Below are 15547 nucleotides of genomic sequence, written 5' to 3'. Positions count from 1 at the left end.
CGAGGGCAGAGTAATATTCTGGGCCACTCACAGAGGAGTAGCTCAGGGAAGGGAAACTCACCCACCACTTCCCCGGAAATCTGAATAGCATCTCCCCCTCATGGAGACACACAGGTCTAGACTCCAGATTCTATCTAAAGCCCTTTCAGAAACAGACTTTTGAGTGATTAAGATTGACAGCTGGCTGGCAAGTGAAGACCTCCGAGGCAGAGCCCAGGGAACCTGGGGAAGCTTACTGACCCAGCCCAGGGCCCTATGTTTAGAAGGTAGCTGGGCCCCTCCCACATGCAGTCAAGTCCTGTGGAGACAGCCACAAACTGTTGATCACTTGGAGCTTCAAGCAGGTTGCTGGAAACCAAAGGAGGATAGTTTCTGACAGTGGTTAGCACCCGTGTACCTCATGGGAAGCCCAGAATTGGCAGACGGAACAGTCAGTCACAGTCATCAGAAAAGCAGGATCCAAATGGAGCTCCCATGAGGCACTAAACTCTGCTGAGACAAATGCCATTTCACTGTATTCTTTCATTTTTCATTCTTCCCTTCCTTTTTTTTCATTTATCTTCATCTCTCTGCTTCATTGATCTGTTATTATTTTAATCTCTACTGTTTTGTTCATATATCTAATTTATCTCTCCTATTTTCCTACTCATTTTTTTCTTTGTCACCTACTTTCTCATATATATTTTTTTCCTTTTCTTATTTTGGGTCTATTTCTTTTCTCCTCTATTCTCCTTTATAAATATTTTCTTCCTCTTTTATTTTAAACTGTTTTCCTTCCCCTATTCCCCTATTCTTTATTCTTATTTTTTTTAATTTTATCTCTGCCTCTTCATATTCATTTTTCACCCCACCCCCCCCATACCAGTTTGGTTTTGGCTTGCTTTTTTTCTCCTCATATTTTCTTTCTTTTCTACAATTCTTGTTCTCTTTTCTCTTTCCTAATTTTCTCTTCTCTGGTGGTTATTTTTGTTGTCGTAGGGGTCTTGTTTATGTTTTGGTTTTGTTTCTTTGTTTCGTGTTTTGTTGTGCTGTATTTGTTCTGTTCTGTCAGCACCTCCACAACAGCTCTCATGACATGATTGGGGATGAGCCTCATAGTCAGCCAGCCTGAGAGAAGATCCCATCCACAAACAAGACAACAACATTCAAGATCTAATTAAAACAGGAGAACCCACATAACACAAACAAGGGGCATTTCTAGAGTACCCAACTCAGGAGATCTAAGAGACTGCACTACCAGGTTCCACAAAGCATCTACTACATAATACCACTCCACGAAGTCTGGGGGGCACAGCAGTTTGATCTAATACATAGAAAGAAACACAAAGGAACAGTAAAAATGTTGAGACAAAGAAACAACCCCCAAGTGAAAGAAAAGGAGGAATCGCCAGAAAATTAACTAAATGAAATGGAAGCAAGCAATTTGCCAGACGAAAAATTCAAACTAATGGTTATAAGAATACTCAAACAACTTAGTGATAACTACAAGCCAATTAATGAGAACATTATGGAACTTAATGAGAACTATAGCAGCATAAAAAAAAAAAGTAGAAACCATCAATGAGAATCAAGCACAAATGAAAAATGAAAATTGAATTAAAAATACCCTGGAAGAAAGCAACCACAGACTAGTAGAAGCAGAAGACCAAATCAGCGAATTAGAAGACAAGGTAGAAAAAAAAACACACACCCATTCAGAGCAGCAATTGGAAAAAAAAAAAAACAATTTTAAAGCAGGAGGAGAATGTAAGAGAGCTTTGGAACAACATGAAATGTAACAGCATTTGCATTATAGGGATACTAGAAGGAGAAGAATCTGAGCAAGGAATAGAGAACCTATTTGAAGAAATAATGGCAGAAAATTTTCCTAACCTGGTGAAGGAAAAAAATCACTCAAGTTGAGGAGACACAGAGAGTCCCAATCAAGAAGAACTTCAAAAGACCCATACCCAGGACCATCATAATTAAAATGGCAATCATTAAAGACAAAGCCAGAATCTTAAAGGCTGCAACAGAGAGACAAACTCCTGCAAGCGAGTTCCCAATAAACTGTCAGCTGAATTCTCAATAGAAGCACTTCAGGCCAAAAGGGAGTGGTATGGCGCGGTGTGGTGCAGGTTCAGGGTCGTTGCAGGGCTGCGGGCGCTGCGAGTCACATGAGTGCGGCGTTTCCTGTTCTTCCCCGCCCCGCGGGGCTGCGGCTCGTGCCTTGCCTACCCAGCCCGACCATGGCTTCAGCTGTGGAGGAGCTACAGAAAGTTCTTGAAGAAGTAAAGGTGCTGCTGGAAAAGGCCACTAGAAAGAGAGTACGTGATGCTCTTATGGCTGAAAAATCCAAGATTGAGACCGAAGTCAAGAACAAGACGCAGCAGAAATCACCAAGGAAAGCAGAACTTGACAATGAAAAGCCAGCTGCAGTGGTTGCTCCCATTACTACGGGATATACAGTGAAAATCAGTAATTATGGGTGGGATCAGTCAGATAAGTTTGTGAAAATCTATATTACCTTAACTGGAGTCCAGCACGTCCCCACGGAGAATGTGCAGGTGCACTTCACAGAGAGGTCATTTGATCTTTTGGTAAAGAATCTAAATGGGAAGAATTACTCCATGATTGTGAACAATCTCTTGAAACCCATCTCTGTGGAAGGCAGTTCAAAAAAAGTCAAGACAGATACAGTCATTATCTTATGTAGAAAGAAAGCGGAAAACACATGGTGGGACTACCTGACTCAGGTTGAAAAAGAGTGCCAAGAGAAAGAAAAGCCCTCCTATGACACTGAAACAGATCCCAGTGAGGGACTGATGAATGTTCTAAAGAAAATTTATGAAGATGGAGATGATGATATGCAGTGAACCATTAATAAAGCCTGGGTACAATCAAGAGAGAAGCAAGCCAAAGGAGAGACAGAATTCTGAGACTTTAAAGTTCTTTCGGGAATTGTGATGTGGAAATAATGATGTTTCCAATAAGGACATGTTGGTGACCTGCAGATACATTTAACACATAATTTTACAGAGCCTTCTTCTAAGTAAAGGCAATGAATTCTCCTGCTGGAGGATTTATTTAAATAAAATATACTTATTAAACAGTTCCTCTAAAGATGGTTTCTTTAGTAAACTGGTCATTTTGTTCAAGAACGATTAATATTTGCATTCTCATGTGAAATGTAAATAAGCAAGTCTTGCCTAATGAAAATGCTATATTGTGTGTATTTTTGTTCAGCTAGGAGGTAGGGGAAAATGTTACCGCTTGTTAAGTTCTTGACATCAGTTCTCACCAATGTAAGAACAAGTAAATAAAACTTGAATTTTTTCAGGAAAAAAAAAGGGGAGTGATATGAGGTATACAAAGTAATGAAAAGGAAGGAACTGAATCCAAGACTACTCTATCCAGCAAGGCTATCATTCAAAATGGAATGTAAAATAAAAACCAAAAAAAAGGCTAAAAGAATTTATTACCACCAAACCAGCACTGCAAGAAATGTTAAAGGGGCAGCTATAAGATGAAGAAATAGAGCAAGAGAGAGAGGCACACAAGCAGAAAGAATTAAAATGGCAACAAATAAGTACCTATCAATAATAACCTTAAATGTAAATGAATTAAATTGTCCAATAAAAACACATAGTGTAGCCAAAACCGGTTTGGCTCAGTGGATAGAGCATCGGCCTGCGGACTGAAAGGTCCCAGGTTCGATTCCGGTCAAGGGCATGTACCTGGGTTGCGGGCATATCCCCAGTAGGAGATGTGCAGGAGGCAGCTGATCGATGTTTCTCTCTCATCGATGTTTCTAACTCTCTATCTCTCTCCCTTCCTCTCTGTAAAAAATCAATAAAATATATTTTTTTAAAAAAAACACATAGTGTAGATGAATGAATAAGAAAACATAACCCATATACACTGAGTGGCCAGATTATTATGACCACCTGACATTTGTAGGCAAATTAGCTATAATTTGGCACTGAAGTTGCTAGAGGGCCAGACCATTATAAATAGGGAAGCAGGTTGTTTACCATGACAGTGGAAGTGGTTTTTCTCTGAAGATATGGGTAAACAACGCGATTTAACAGCCTTTGAACGTGGGATGTATATATACACATACACACATACATACACTGAGTGGCCAGATTATTATGACCACCCATCACACCCCATCAGTACTTCGTTGGGACACCTTTTGCCTTCAATACTGCGGCGATTCTTCTTGGCATTGACTCCACGAGATGTTGAAAGGTGATGCGAGGAATCTGACAACATGCCTGATGAATAGCACTGTCCAGTTCTGTGAGATTTGATGGTTGTGGAACAAGCTGCCTGATGGCTCTTTTAACTTCGTCCCACAAATACTCAATTGGATTGAGATCTGGTGATTGTGGGGGCCACCTAAGCAAGATAAAGTCTCCCTCATGTTCTTGAAACCACTCCTGCAAAATATGAGCACTGTGGCATGGCACATTGTCTTGTTGGAAGAAGCCATCTCCATTGGGATACGTCATCAAAATGATAGGATGAACTTGATTAGCAATGATACTTAGGTATGTCATGCTCTTCAGATGTTGTTCCACATGAATTAAAAACTCCAAATCATGCCAGGAAAACATGCCCCAAACCATAACACTGCTCCCACCAGCTTGAAGGGTTGTACCCATGCATATGGGGTGCATGCTTTCATGCTGTTTCTGCCAAATTCTCACTCTGCCATCTGCATGATGCAACTGGAAATGTGATTTGTTGGACCACATGACTTTTTTCCAATGCTCTACTGTCCAATCCTTGTGTTCCTATGTGAATTGGAGACGTTTTATCTTGGTAACTGCAGACAACAAAGGTGTTCATACAGGCCTTCGGCTTCCATATCCCATATGATGCAGTGTACTGCTAATTTGCCTACAAATGTCAGGTGGTCATAATAATCTGGCCACTCAGTGTATATACTGCCTACAAGAGACCAACCTCAAAACAAAAGACTCTCACAGAATGAGAGTGTAGGGATGAAAAAAATTTTTTTTCATGCAAATGAGAATGAAAAAGAAAAGCTGAGGTAGCAATATTCATAATTGATACTTAGAGCACTTCAAAGTATGAAGCATGAGACAAGAATGCTTTCTAGTATGTGTTGTTATTCAGTTGTTGGGCCATGAGTTAGACTCCACCAGACTCTGAATCTTGCAGCTATTGATTTCTTCCCAAACATTAGCTTCCCTGTTGCTGCCCACTAATTTAAGAGGCACCATAAACCATATAAACCTTTATGGTGATAACAAAATATTGAGAGAGGTTTTAGTTATTGTAGATACAAGTAGGTATTAATTTTTAAATTTAGCAATGGTTCTGTTTTAGAAATGGCAAGATGTCATAATTTATTGTGTATGGGTTCATGCAAATTCATGGACATGTCAAGTGCACCCTTAATTGAGCTTGAAATGACATCCTTGTATATGAAAGATACCATATATTTATTTCTTTCAACTGGAGGAACCCCAACTTTGAAACCTGAGGGAATAAGTTGAGATTATAAAAGTGGGTTTATAAATTTCAGTGTGCAGAAATGTCACTGGATTTTAATCCTCTACCTATCATATTCCTAGCTAATTCAACTTCTTTAATGTGGGTTTCTCATCTTGAAATAAACAATCACATGGAAAAAAAGTAGGTCATTGGAAGAACTACATTGTCAACTATTAAATTCTACACAAATGTAAGCTAGAAGGAGCCAAAAATAGTAATAATTTTATTATTTGTGCTTTTACATCAGTAATAATGAATTGAGAAAAGGCTTAATTTCCTTAAAGACATATTTAATGTAGAAACTATTTTTATTATGAAATATTTCAAACATTCAGAAAATACATAATTAACTGTTAGATTTTTGTCATGCATGATTCATAAAATAGTCAAGCACTGAAGCTAGAGTTGAAGCTTCCTGATAACCATATCTTTCCCTCCCTGATTTTAGTGTTCGTCAATCTTGCATATTTTTAAATATTTCCATAAACACATACACACATATATACTACATATATGCATATATATAATTATGCTATATAACACATATATAACATCATTAGACATGTTTTCAAGCATTATATCAATGATAGTTGAATGCAATGTATACATACTTTTTCCCATAAATATTACATCTTAAAATTTAATTACAGTATTTTGCTATATGTAGCTTGAGTTCACTTATTTTGCCTGTTGTGTAGTATATTCCATTGAGTGAATATACTACAGTGTATCCATTCTCCTGTTGATGGGAACTTAGAATATTTTTAATTACTTACAGTCATAAATACAGCTGCTATAAACATCCCTGTATATTTCTCATAGTCATATGTGCAAGTGTTTCACTAGTAAATACCTACAAATGGAATCGCTGAGTCGCAGAGTATATACATCTTTAACTTTGCTAGATACTGCCAAATTGTGCTACTAAATGTTACACTAATTTACACTCATAGTAGTCATTTATGAATTTGAATTGTTCCATATTCTTATTAACACTTGAGGTATCCAAACTTTTGTTTTTTACCAATCTGGTGGGTATGAAATTCTATCTCATTTTCATATAGAAAATTCTTGGTACCTAGTGAAATAATTTTTTTATATTTATTCATCATTTTGGTCTTCTCTTCCGGAATAGTTTATTATTAGCAATTGATGGTTTTTATATTATTTTGTTGTTCTTTTTATTGATTTATAGGAATTTTTATAAGTTCAGGATATTAACCCTTTGTCAGTTATACATTTCACAGATAGCTTCTCACTGTCTTCAGTATGTCTTTTAACTTTGCTTTCGGTGTCTTTTGTTTAACCAAACATAAAATCATTGTATATTTTTCAATATTTTAATTTATGAATTATTCTTTTATTATCTTTTTTAGATAAATTTTCCTACTCTAAGCTTATAAAGATCATCCTACATTGTCTTTTCAAAATATTACCAATTTGATTTTCACACTTAGCTACTTTATGTAAACATCAGAATTTAGTTTTTGTATATGATATGCTTTTTTGGAGCCTAACTTTCCTTCTCTTTAAAACAGCCAGTTATCCTATCACCATTAATGTCTCCCACCTCATGATGTGAAATGCTATCTCTGACATATGCCAAGTTCCCATGCCAGTATGGACTTTTTCTGGGCTCGTCATTCTCATTCTATGCAAGTAACCTGTCTTTTCTGCTCTAATACCAGAGTTTTAATTACTTTTGTTTTAAAATAAAACTCGATGACCAACAGACACATGAAAACATGCTCAACATCACTGAATCATAAGGGAAATGCAAATCAAAACAACAATAAGATATCACCTCACACCTGTCATTGTAGCTATTATAAAAAAGTTAACATAGAATAAGTGTTGCCAACAATGTGGAGAAAAAAGAATCCTTGTGCACTTTTGGTGAGATTGCAAAGATGGTACATCCATTATGAAAAACTGTACAGCTATTTCTCAAAAAATTAAAAATAGAACAACCATATAACCCAGAAATCCCACCTCTGGGTATTTATTTGAAGAAATAACAAAACAATAATTTGAAAAGATGTATGCATCCCTATATTCACTGCAGCATTATTTACAATAGCCAAGATATGGAAACAACCTAAGTGCCCATCTATGGTTAAAGATGTGATGCATGCGGAGAGGGCTGGTGGCTGAGGGCACGATTGTCTTTTTCAATCGGGAGGGAGTCTCAAGCTCTGAGCTCCATTTCCAGGTGAGTGTCTGGGGACCCAGACTCATACGGGGAGAAACTGGACTGTCTGGCATCAGTCGGAACTCGAGAGCAGCTTTCTCTAGGAGGCAGTCGCAGCGATTGCCAGGGCCTCTGAGGGCAGGACTGAGAGCAGCCATACTGCTCGCTCCGCCTGCCCTGTTGATCCCCTGGGACCCTACCCTGCCCAAGCCTTGAAAGGAGTCTTTTGCATATGAAAGGCCCTGCCCTTTGTAATCTGAAAATTACTTAACAAACTGCAGTTGCCCCAAGGCCCCAGGGCAACCTGCATTGCTTTACAGCTGGCTTCTGCTGGGTAGCCTCAGGCAGAGGCTATATTAGCACCTCCTTAGATCCAAGGACCAGTGTACCCAGTGGTCAGAGTGGGACCATCCAATTACAACTCCTCAGATCCATAAGGGACATACTCAGGGGGCAGACTCAGTGAGCCCCAAAGCCCCACTGAAGCAAGTCAAGCCCCATAAGGGTGTCTTCAGCACAGAAGTTCTCCCACCGCAGACACAGCTGATTCTCACAGCCAATTGGCCTGGAGGTCAATTCCTCCCAGTGTTACCTACAACAATAAAGGCTTAACTATAACAAGACTGTGCACAACGCCCACAAGGGAGTGCACCAAGAGTGTCCACCTCAGGTAATTGGGGAGGCTGAGCCACTGGGCCCTATAGGACACCTAGCACACGAGGCCAATCTACCAACACAGGGAAGCATTAAAAATGTGGAGACAAAGAAACAGGTCACAAATGACAGAAATGGAGTAAAGCAAACTACTGGATATAGAGTTCAAAACCACACTTTTAAGATTTTTTCAAGAATTTTCTAGAAACCACTGATAAACTTAATGAGACCCTCAAGAAATCTAGTGAGACTCTTGAGGATATGAAAAAGGACCAACCAGAAATGAAGCATACACTGACTGAAATAAAGAATATTATACAGACTCCCAACAGCAGACTAGAAGATCGCAAGAATCAAGTCAAAGATTTGAAATGCAAAGAAGAAAAAAACACCCAACCAGAAAAGCAAAATGAAAAAAGAATCCAAAAATACAAAGATAGTGTAAGGAGCTTCTGGGACAGCTTCAAGCGTACCAACATTCGAATTATAGGGGCGCCAGAAGAAAGAGAGAGATCAAGACATTGAAAACCCTATTTGAAGAAATAATGACAGAAAACTTCCCCTACCTGGTGAAAGAATAGACTTACAAGTCCAGGAAGCGCAGAGAATCCCAAACAAACGGAATCCAAAGAGGACCACACCCATACACATCATAATTAAAATGCCAAGAACAAAAGACAAAGAGAGAATCTTAAAAGCAGCAAGAGAAAGACAGTCAATTACCTTCAAGGGAGTACCCATATGACTGTCAGCTGATTTCTCAACAGAAACTTTGCAGGCCAGAAGGGAGTGGCAAGAGATATTCAAAGTGATGAATAGCAAGAACCTACAGCCAAGATTACTTTATCCAGCAAAGCTATCATTCAGAATTGAAGGTCAGATAAAGAGCTTCACAGATAAGGAAAAGCTAAAGGGGTTCATCACCACTAAACCAGTATTATATGAAATGCTGAAAGATATCTTTTAAGAAGAGGAAAAAGAAGAAAAAGGTAAAGATACAAATTATGAACAACAAATACACATCTATCAACAAGTGAATCTAAAAATCAAGTGAATAATCTGATGATCAGAATAAACTGGTGATTATAATAGAATCAGGGGCATAGAAAGGGAGTGGACTGACTATTCTTGGACGGGAAACGAGTGTGGGGGATGCGGGAAGAGACTGGACAGAAATCATGCACCTATGAATGAGGACAGTGGTGGGGGGTGAGGGCAGAGGGTGGGAGGGGAACTGGATGGAGGGGAGTTGTGGGGGGGAAAGAGGAACAGCTGTAATAATCTGAACAATAAAGATTTAATTAAAAAAAACATAAAAAATAGAAGTGATGCATATATATAGTAGAATGTTACTCAACCATAAAAAATAATTAAATATTGCCACATAAGAAGGAAAAGAGGGTATTATACTAAGACAAATACCATATGATTTCACTTATATGTGGAATTAAAAGAAAAAAAAACACAAAACAAAACATACACAAACCATAGATAACAGAGAACAAACTTGTGGTTGCCAAATGGGACTGGGGACATGGGTGAAAAAGATGGGGGACACTAAAAAATACAAACTGCCAGTTATAGAGTAAGTCAAGGGAATGTAATGTACAGTATAGGGAATATAGTCACTAATAGAATAACTATGTATGGTATTACATAGTTACTAGACTTATGGTGGTGATCACTTCATAAAGTACATAAATGTTGTCACTATATTGTACATCTGAAACTAATATATTGTATGTCAACTATAATTTTAAATTTTTAAAGATAAAATAAAACTTGATATCTGGCCCTGACCGGCTTGGCTCGGTGGATAGAGCATCGGCCTGGGGACTGGAGGGTCCCAGGTTCGATTCTGGTTGGGGGCATGGACCTTGGTTGCAGGCACATCCCCAGTTGGGAGTGTGCAGGAGGCAGCTGATCGATGTTTCTCCCTCATCGATGTTTCTAACTCTCTATCCCTCTCCCTTCCTCTCTGTGAAAAATAAATAAAATATATTAAAAAAAAAAAAAACTTGATATCTGGCATAGAAAGTCCTTCCATCTTATTTTTCAAAGTTGTTTTAGCCTGTCTTGGTTCTTTAATTTTTCATATAAATTTTAGGTTTATCATTTCAAGATCCATGGAAAAATCTGTCAGTATTTTGTTTTAAAGATTGATCTAGAAAGAATTAAAAATTCTAAGTCATTGAGTCCTCCCATCTATGAATATAACATTCCATTGATTTGGTGATTCTTATATCTTCTTCAACAATGTTTTGTAATATCCTTATAAAGGTCTTGTACATCTTTTATTAGATTTGTTTCTAAGTAACTTTAGGTATAAGTAACATAGTTTTGTACTATTATAAATGTAATGTGTTTCTATGACATTCTAAATACCTATTACTGTGGATTTTGTATTTTGATCTTGGTTACAGCAAACTTGCTGGGCTCTATTGGTTCTAATAACTTGTCTGAAAAGTCTCTTGTCATTTCTATAATTTAAAACACTTGTCTCTTACAATCTATAAGTACAGCTTATTTTTTTCTTTTCTTGTTGCACTGGCTTACCATTGTCAGTAGAATGCTGAATAGAGCAGTCAGTGGCAATTTGTCTTGCTTCTCTCATAGTATGGCAGTTTCTAGAGTGTCACCGTTAAATACGATGTAGGCTTGTCAGTTCTTTATCAAGTCAACAAAGGTATCTTCAATTTGCAGATATGAATCCTATAATCTCTGCAATTATGTCCCTCTTTCTGTCCCTAACATTATTTTTAAATTTTTATATATTTTCAATCTTTATTATTGAGATTATTACAGATGTTCCTCTTTTGTACCCCCCACTCCATTGTCCCCTCCACCCAGTTCCTACCCCATCCCAGGCCTTTGCCACCCCATTGTCTGTGTCCATAGGTAATGCATATATGCATATAAATTCTTTGTTTAATCTCTTCCCACCTCCCCAACCCCCTTCTCTCTGAGAATCTTTAGTTTGTTCCATTTCCATGTCTCTGATTCTATTTTATCAGTTGATTCTGTTAATCAGGTTTCTTATTCATTTATTTTGATTTTTAGATTCAATTTTTGAGAAGTATATATTTGTTACCATTTTGTTGTTCATATTTTTTATCTTTTTTTTCTTCTTCTTTCTCTTCTTAAAGAATGCCATTCAACATTTCATATAATACTGGTTTGGTGGTGATGAACTCCTCTAGCTTTTTCTTGTCTGGGAAGCTCTTTATCTGACCTTCAATTCTAAATGATAGCTTTGCTGGGTAGAGTAATCTTAATTGTAGGTCCTTGCTATTCATCACTTTGAATATTTCTTACCACTCCCTTCTGGTCTGCATAGTTTTTGTTGAGAAATCAGCTGACAGTCATACGGGCATTTCCTTGTAGGTAACTAACTGCTTTTCTCTTGCTGCTCTGAAGATTCTCTCTTTGTCTTTAGCCCTTGGTATTTTAATATTGATGTGTCTTGGTAGAGGCCTCTTTTGGTTCCTCTTGTTTAGGACTCTCTGTGCTTCCTGGACTTTTAGTCTATTTCTTTCACCAGGTAGAGGAATTTTTCTGTCGTTCTCTCTCTTCTTCTGGTAACCCCATAATTCCAATGTTGGTATGCTTGAAGTTGTCCCAGAGGCTCCTTACACTATCTTCATATTTTTGGATTCTTTTTTCTTTTTGCTCTTCTCATTGGGTGTTTTTTGCTTCCTCATATTTCAAATCATTGATTTGATTCTCAGAATCCTCTACTCTACTGCTGAATCCCTGTATATTATTCTTTATTTCAGTCAGTGTATGTTTAATTTCTGACTGGTCCTTTTCAATTTATTTGGAAGTTTCTAGAAGATTCTTGAGTAACCTTATAATAATGGTTTTGAGCTCTATGTCCAGTAGGTTGCTTTTTTCCATTTCTTTCATTTGTAATGTTTCTTTGACACCGTATTTTGGCTGCTTCCCTGTGTTTGTTTCTATGTATTGGGTAGAGCTGGTATGTCTCCTTGAGTTGGTAGAGTGGCCTTGTGTAGTAGGTGTTTTATAGGGCCTGTGACTCAGCCTCCCCAGCCACTGGAGCTAGGAGCTCTAGGAGCACCCACTTGGTGAGCTGTAAGCACAGTCTTGTAGTTGAGACTTTATTGCTGTTGCTGTCACTGGAAGGAATTGATCTCCAGGCTAATTGGCTGTGAAGACCAACTGCAGCTACAGTGGGAGAGCTGCTGTACAACAGATACCCCTATGGAGCAGGACTTGCTTCAATGGAGCTTTGTTGCTCATTGAGCCTACCCCTTGAGTGTGTCACTTATGGATGTCTAGAGTTGTAATCTGGTATGATCTGACACTGACCACTAGGTACACTGGCTCTTGGGTCTCCAAGGAGGTGCAAAGTCAGCCACTGCCTGGGCCAACCCAGCAGGAGCTACAGAGAGATCTTCAGATTCCTCCTCTTTGTATCATGTTTGGAGGTGCCCAGATGAGGTCCAGCAATGAAGCAAGGCAGGCTGGTGCTAGTGCTGGGTCTTTGGTCTTTTATTGATAGGTTTGGTGCTCCCTGACCCCATGTTAGCTTGTCGAAAGATTTTAGCCTGAGCAAGGACAGGCCATTCATATGCAAAAGCCATTGCACAGAGCTTGGGTGGGGTTGTAAATTGGATGAAGCAGGGTCTTAGGGAATCCCTGAGGCAGAGCAAACAGAAATGGCTGCCAGTCATCCCTGTGGCCTGGAAGATCCCAGCATAGGAACAATGATCCCTGGAAGCACCTCCATCTGGGAGAAAGCTGCCCCTGAACTCATACCCCGATGCCAGACAATCCAATTTCTCCTTGTATGTGTCTGTGTTCCCTTGAGCCTTGCCCTGGTGCTGTAGCTCAAAGGAAGTGGGACCTTGTAAATTCAGTTCCTGGTGCTAGCCTTTTAAGAGGGACAGCTGAGTCTCCAGCAGACTGTGTCACTGAACCCCAATCCGAACTGGTTTTTACAGCCCGTAGTTCTTACTGCCCATAGGACTTCTTTTCCCCCCTCTGGGACCCTAGGCTGGGGGTCTGGAGTGGGGCTGGGACCCCTTGCTTCTCCAGGCAGCCTCCAAAGAGATGATCTCCCTCCAGATTAAAAAAGCGGCACACTTAGGTGCCAGACCAGCCAGTTCCCTGCCTCCACACCTCTTACCAGTCTCAGTTTGCTTTCTTTACTTCTCTAGTTGGAGGACAGCTTTCAGGCAGTTCTGGATGATGATTGTTCTGTATTTTAGTTGTAATTTTGATGTGGTTGTGGGAGGCAGTGGGTACAGGCATTTACCTACACCACCATCTTGGTTCCTCTCCTAACATTATTTTATATATTTACCATTTGTTGTCCTCATTTCAGCTAAAGATTTTATAAATTTTAGTTTTTCTAAAATACTAATTTTGGGTTTGTTTATTTGATCTACTATATTTTTTGTTTTATGATTTAATTTATGTATTTTATCTATTATTTCCTTCTATTTTGAAAGACTTTTCTGTTTTTTTTTTCTATTTTACTCATTTCTTTTTGTTTTTACTATATTTTAATAAATGCATTTATGACTATAAAAAGTATTTTAGTTGTATCCCATAAATTTTGGCATATGGTATTTCAACTGTTGCTTAGTTCTGAATATTTTGTTACCATCATGATTGCCTGTTTAACATGTGAGTTTTTAAACTGTCTTTATTAAAGAGATAGATTTACTTTTTTGTAGTGTATTTTATTTTATTTATTTATTTTTTATATTGAATCTATTGGAGTGGCATTGGTTAATAAAATTATATAGGTTTCAGGTGTACAGTTCTATAATACATTGTCTTTATACTGTATTGTGTGTTCACCAAGTAAAGTCTCCTTCCATCACCATTTATGCCCCCTTAACCCTCTTCTACCGCCCCCCGTCCCCTTTCCCTGTGGTAATCACCAGTGTACTATTTTCTGTGTCTATGGGAGTTTTTTCTTTTTCTTAATACCTTCACCTTTTCACTCAGACCCCCACCGACCCCCTTCCCCTCTGACAGCTATCAGTCTGTTCTCTGTTTCTATGACTCTGTTTCTATTTTATTTGTTAATTCATTTTGTTCATTAAAATCATATGGTACTTGTCTTCCTCTGACTGGCTTACTCAGAGAAAGCAGAATACTATTCAGGTCCATTTGATTGCTTTACTTTTAACGACTTCTAATTTAATTTCATTTAAGTCAGAGGTTGTGATTTGTAAGACATTGAAAATTTGTACAGACTTCCTTTGTAAAGTATTTTATAAGTATTTATATTACCTTGAAAATGGTTTTATTTTCTATATTTTCAGTGCATATTTTCATATCTATTAGGTCATTGTATTAATTTGAGTATTTTCTATTATTCTAACCTATTTTGTCCTTAATATCTTATTTTCTGAAAGAATGTAAAAATATCTCACTATGTGTAAGAATTTATCAGCTCCGCTTAGTAACTGTTAATTTTTGTTTTTCCTATTTTAAGGTTATAAATGAATCCTAATTTATTATATTTTTCCTTGGTGAATAATTGCATTCAGTGTTCCTCTTTATTTCTAGTAATTCCTCAATGCTTTAAATTCTGCTGTAAACAACACTGTAATAGCTTTTGTTTTCTTATTATTGCATTATGCCTCTTTTTTCATCCTTTTATTTTCAATCTCTTTTTTAATTTTTTATCCTCACCAAGGATATGTTTTTTTATTGATTTTAGAGAGAGAGGACCAGAAAGCGAGAGAGAGAGAGAAATGAAGAGAGAGACAGAAGAGAGAGAGAGAGAGAGAGAGAGAGAGAGAGAGAGAGAGAGAGAAACATTGATGTGAGAAACATCAATCAGTTGCCTCTTCTATGTGCCCCAACTGGGGATTGAACCTACAAAACAGGTATGTTCTCTGACCAGGAATTGAGCCCACAACCTTTTGGAATATAGGTCAAAGCTCCAAACAACTAACCCACCTGGCCAGGCTATTTTCAATCTTTTTATGATAACTTTAGACTTATTTCTACCATATTTTTTTATTTTCTGATATTTTGCTTTACTTCCTACTGTGTTTTTTTTTTTTTTCATGCTTTCTTTTGGATTGTTAGTTCTATATTTTTTTATTTTCCTGTCTGCTGGATTGAAAGCTACAAGCTCTATTTACTTTAGTGCATATGTATAAGTTTATGTATATGCTTTAGTATGTATGTATATTTAAAATATTGTTA

General features: G+C 37.8%; 1 pseudogene; it reads left to right on the top strand.

Moving 5' to 3' along the window:
• The first annotated feature begins 2127 nt into the window (after window positions 1-2127).
• On the top strand, window positions 2128-3127 carry LOC132214028 (calcyclin-binding protein-like; annotated as a pseudogene).
• Window positions 3128-15547: the final 12420 nt, after the last annotated feature.

The sequence above is a fragment of the Myotis daubentonii genome, chromosome 1 (genome assembly GCF_963259705.1).
Source record: "Myotis daubentonii chromosome 1, mMyoDau2.1, whole genome shotgun sequence".
NCBI lineage: Eukaryota > Metazoa > Chordata > Mammalia > Chiroptera > Vespertilionidae > Myotis > Myotis daubentonii.
Note: the sequence above shows the minus strand (reverse complement) of the source record. Positions and strands in the feature narration are given on the sequence as shown.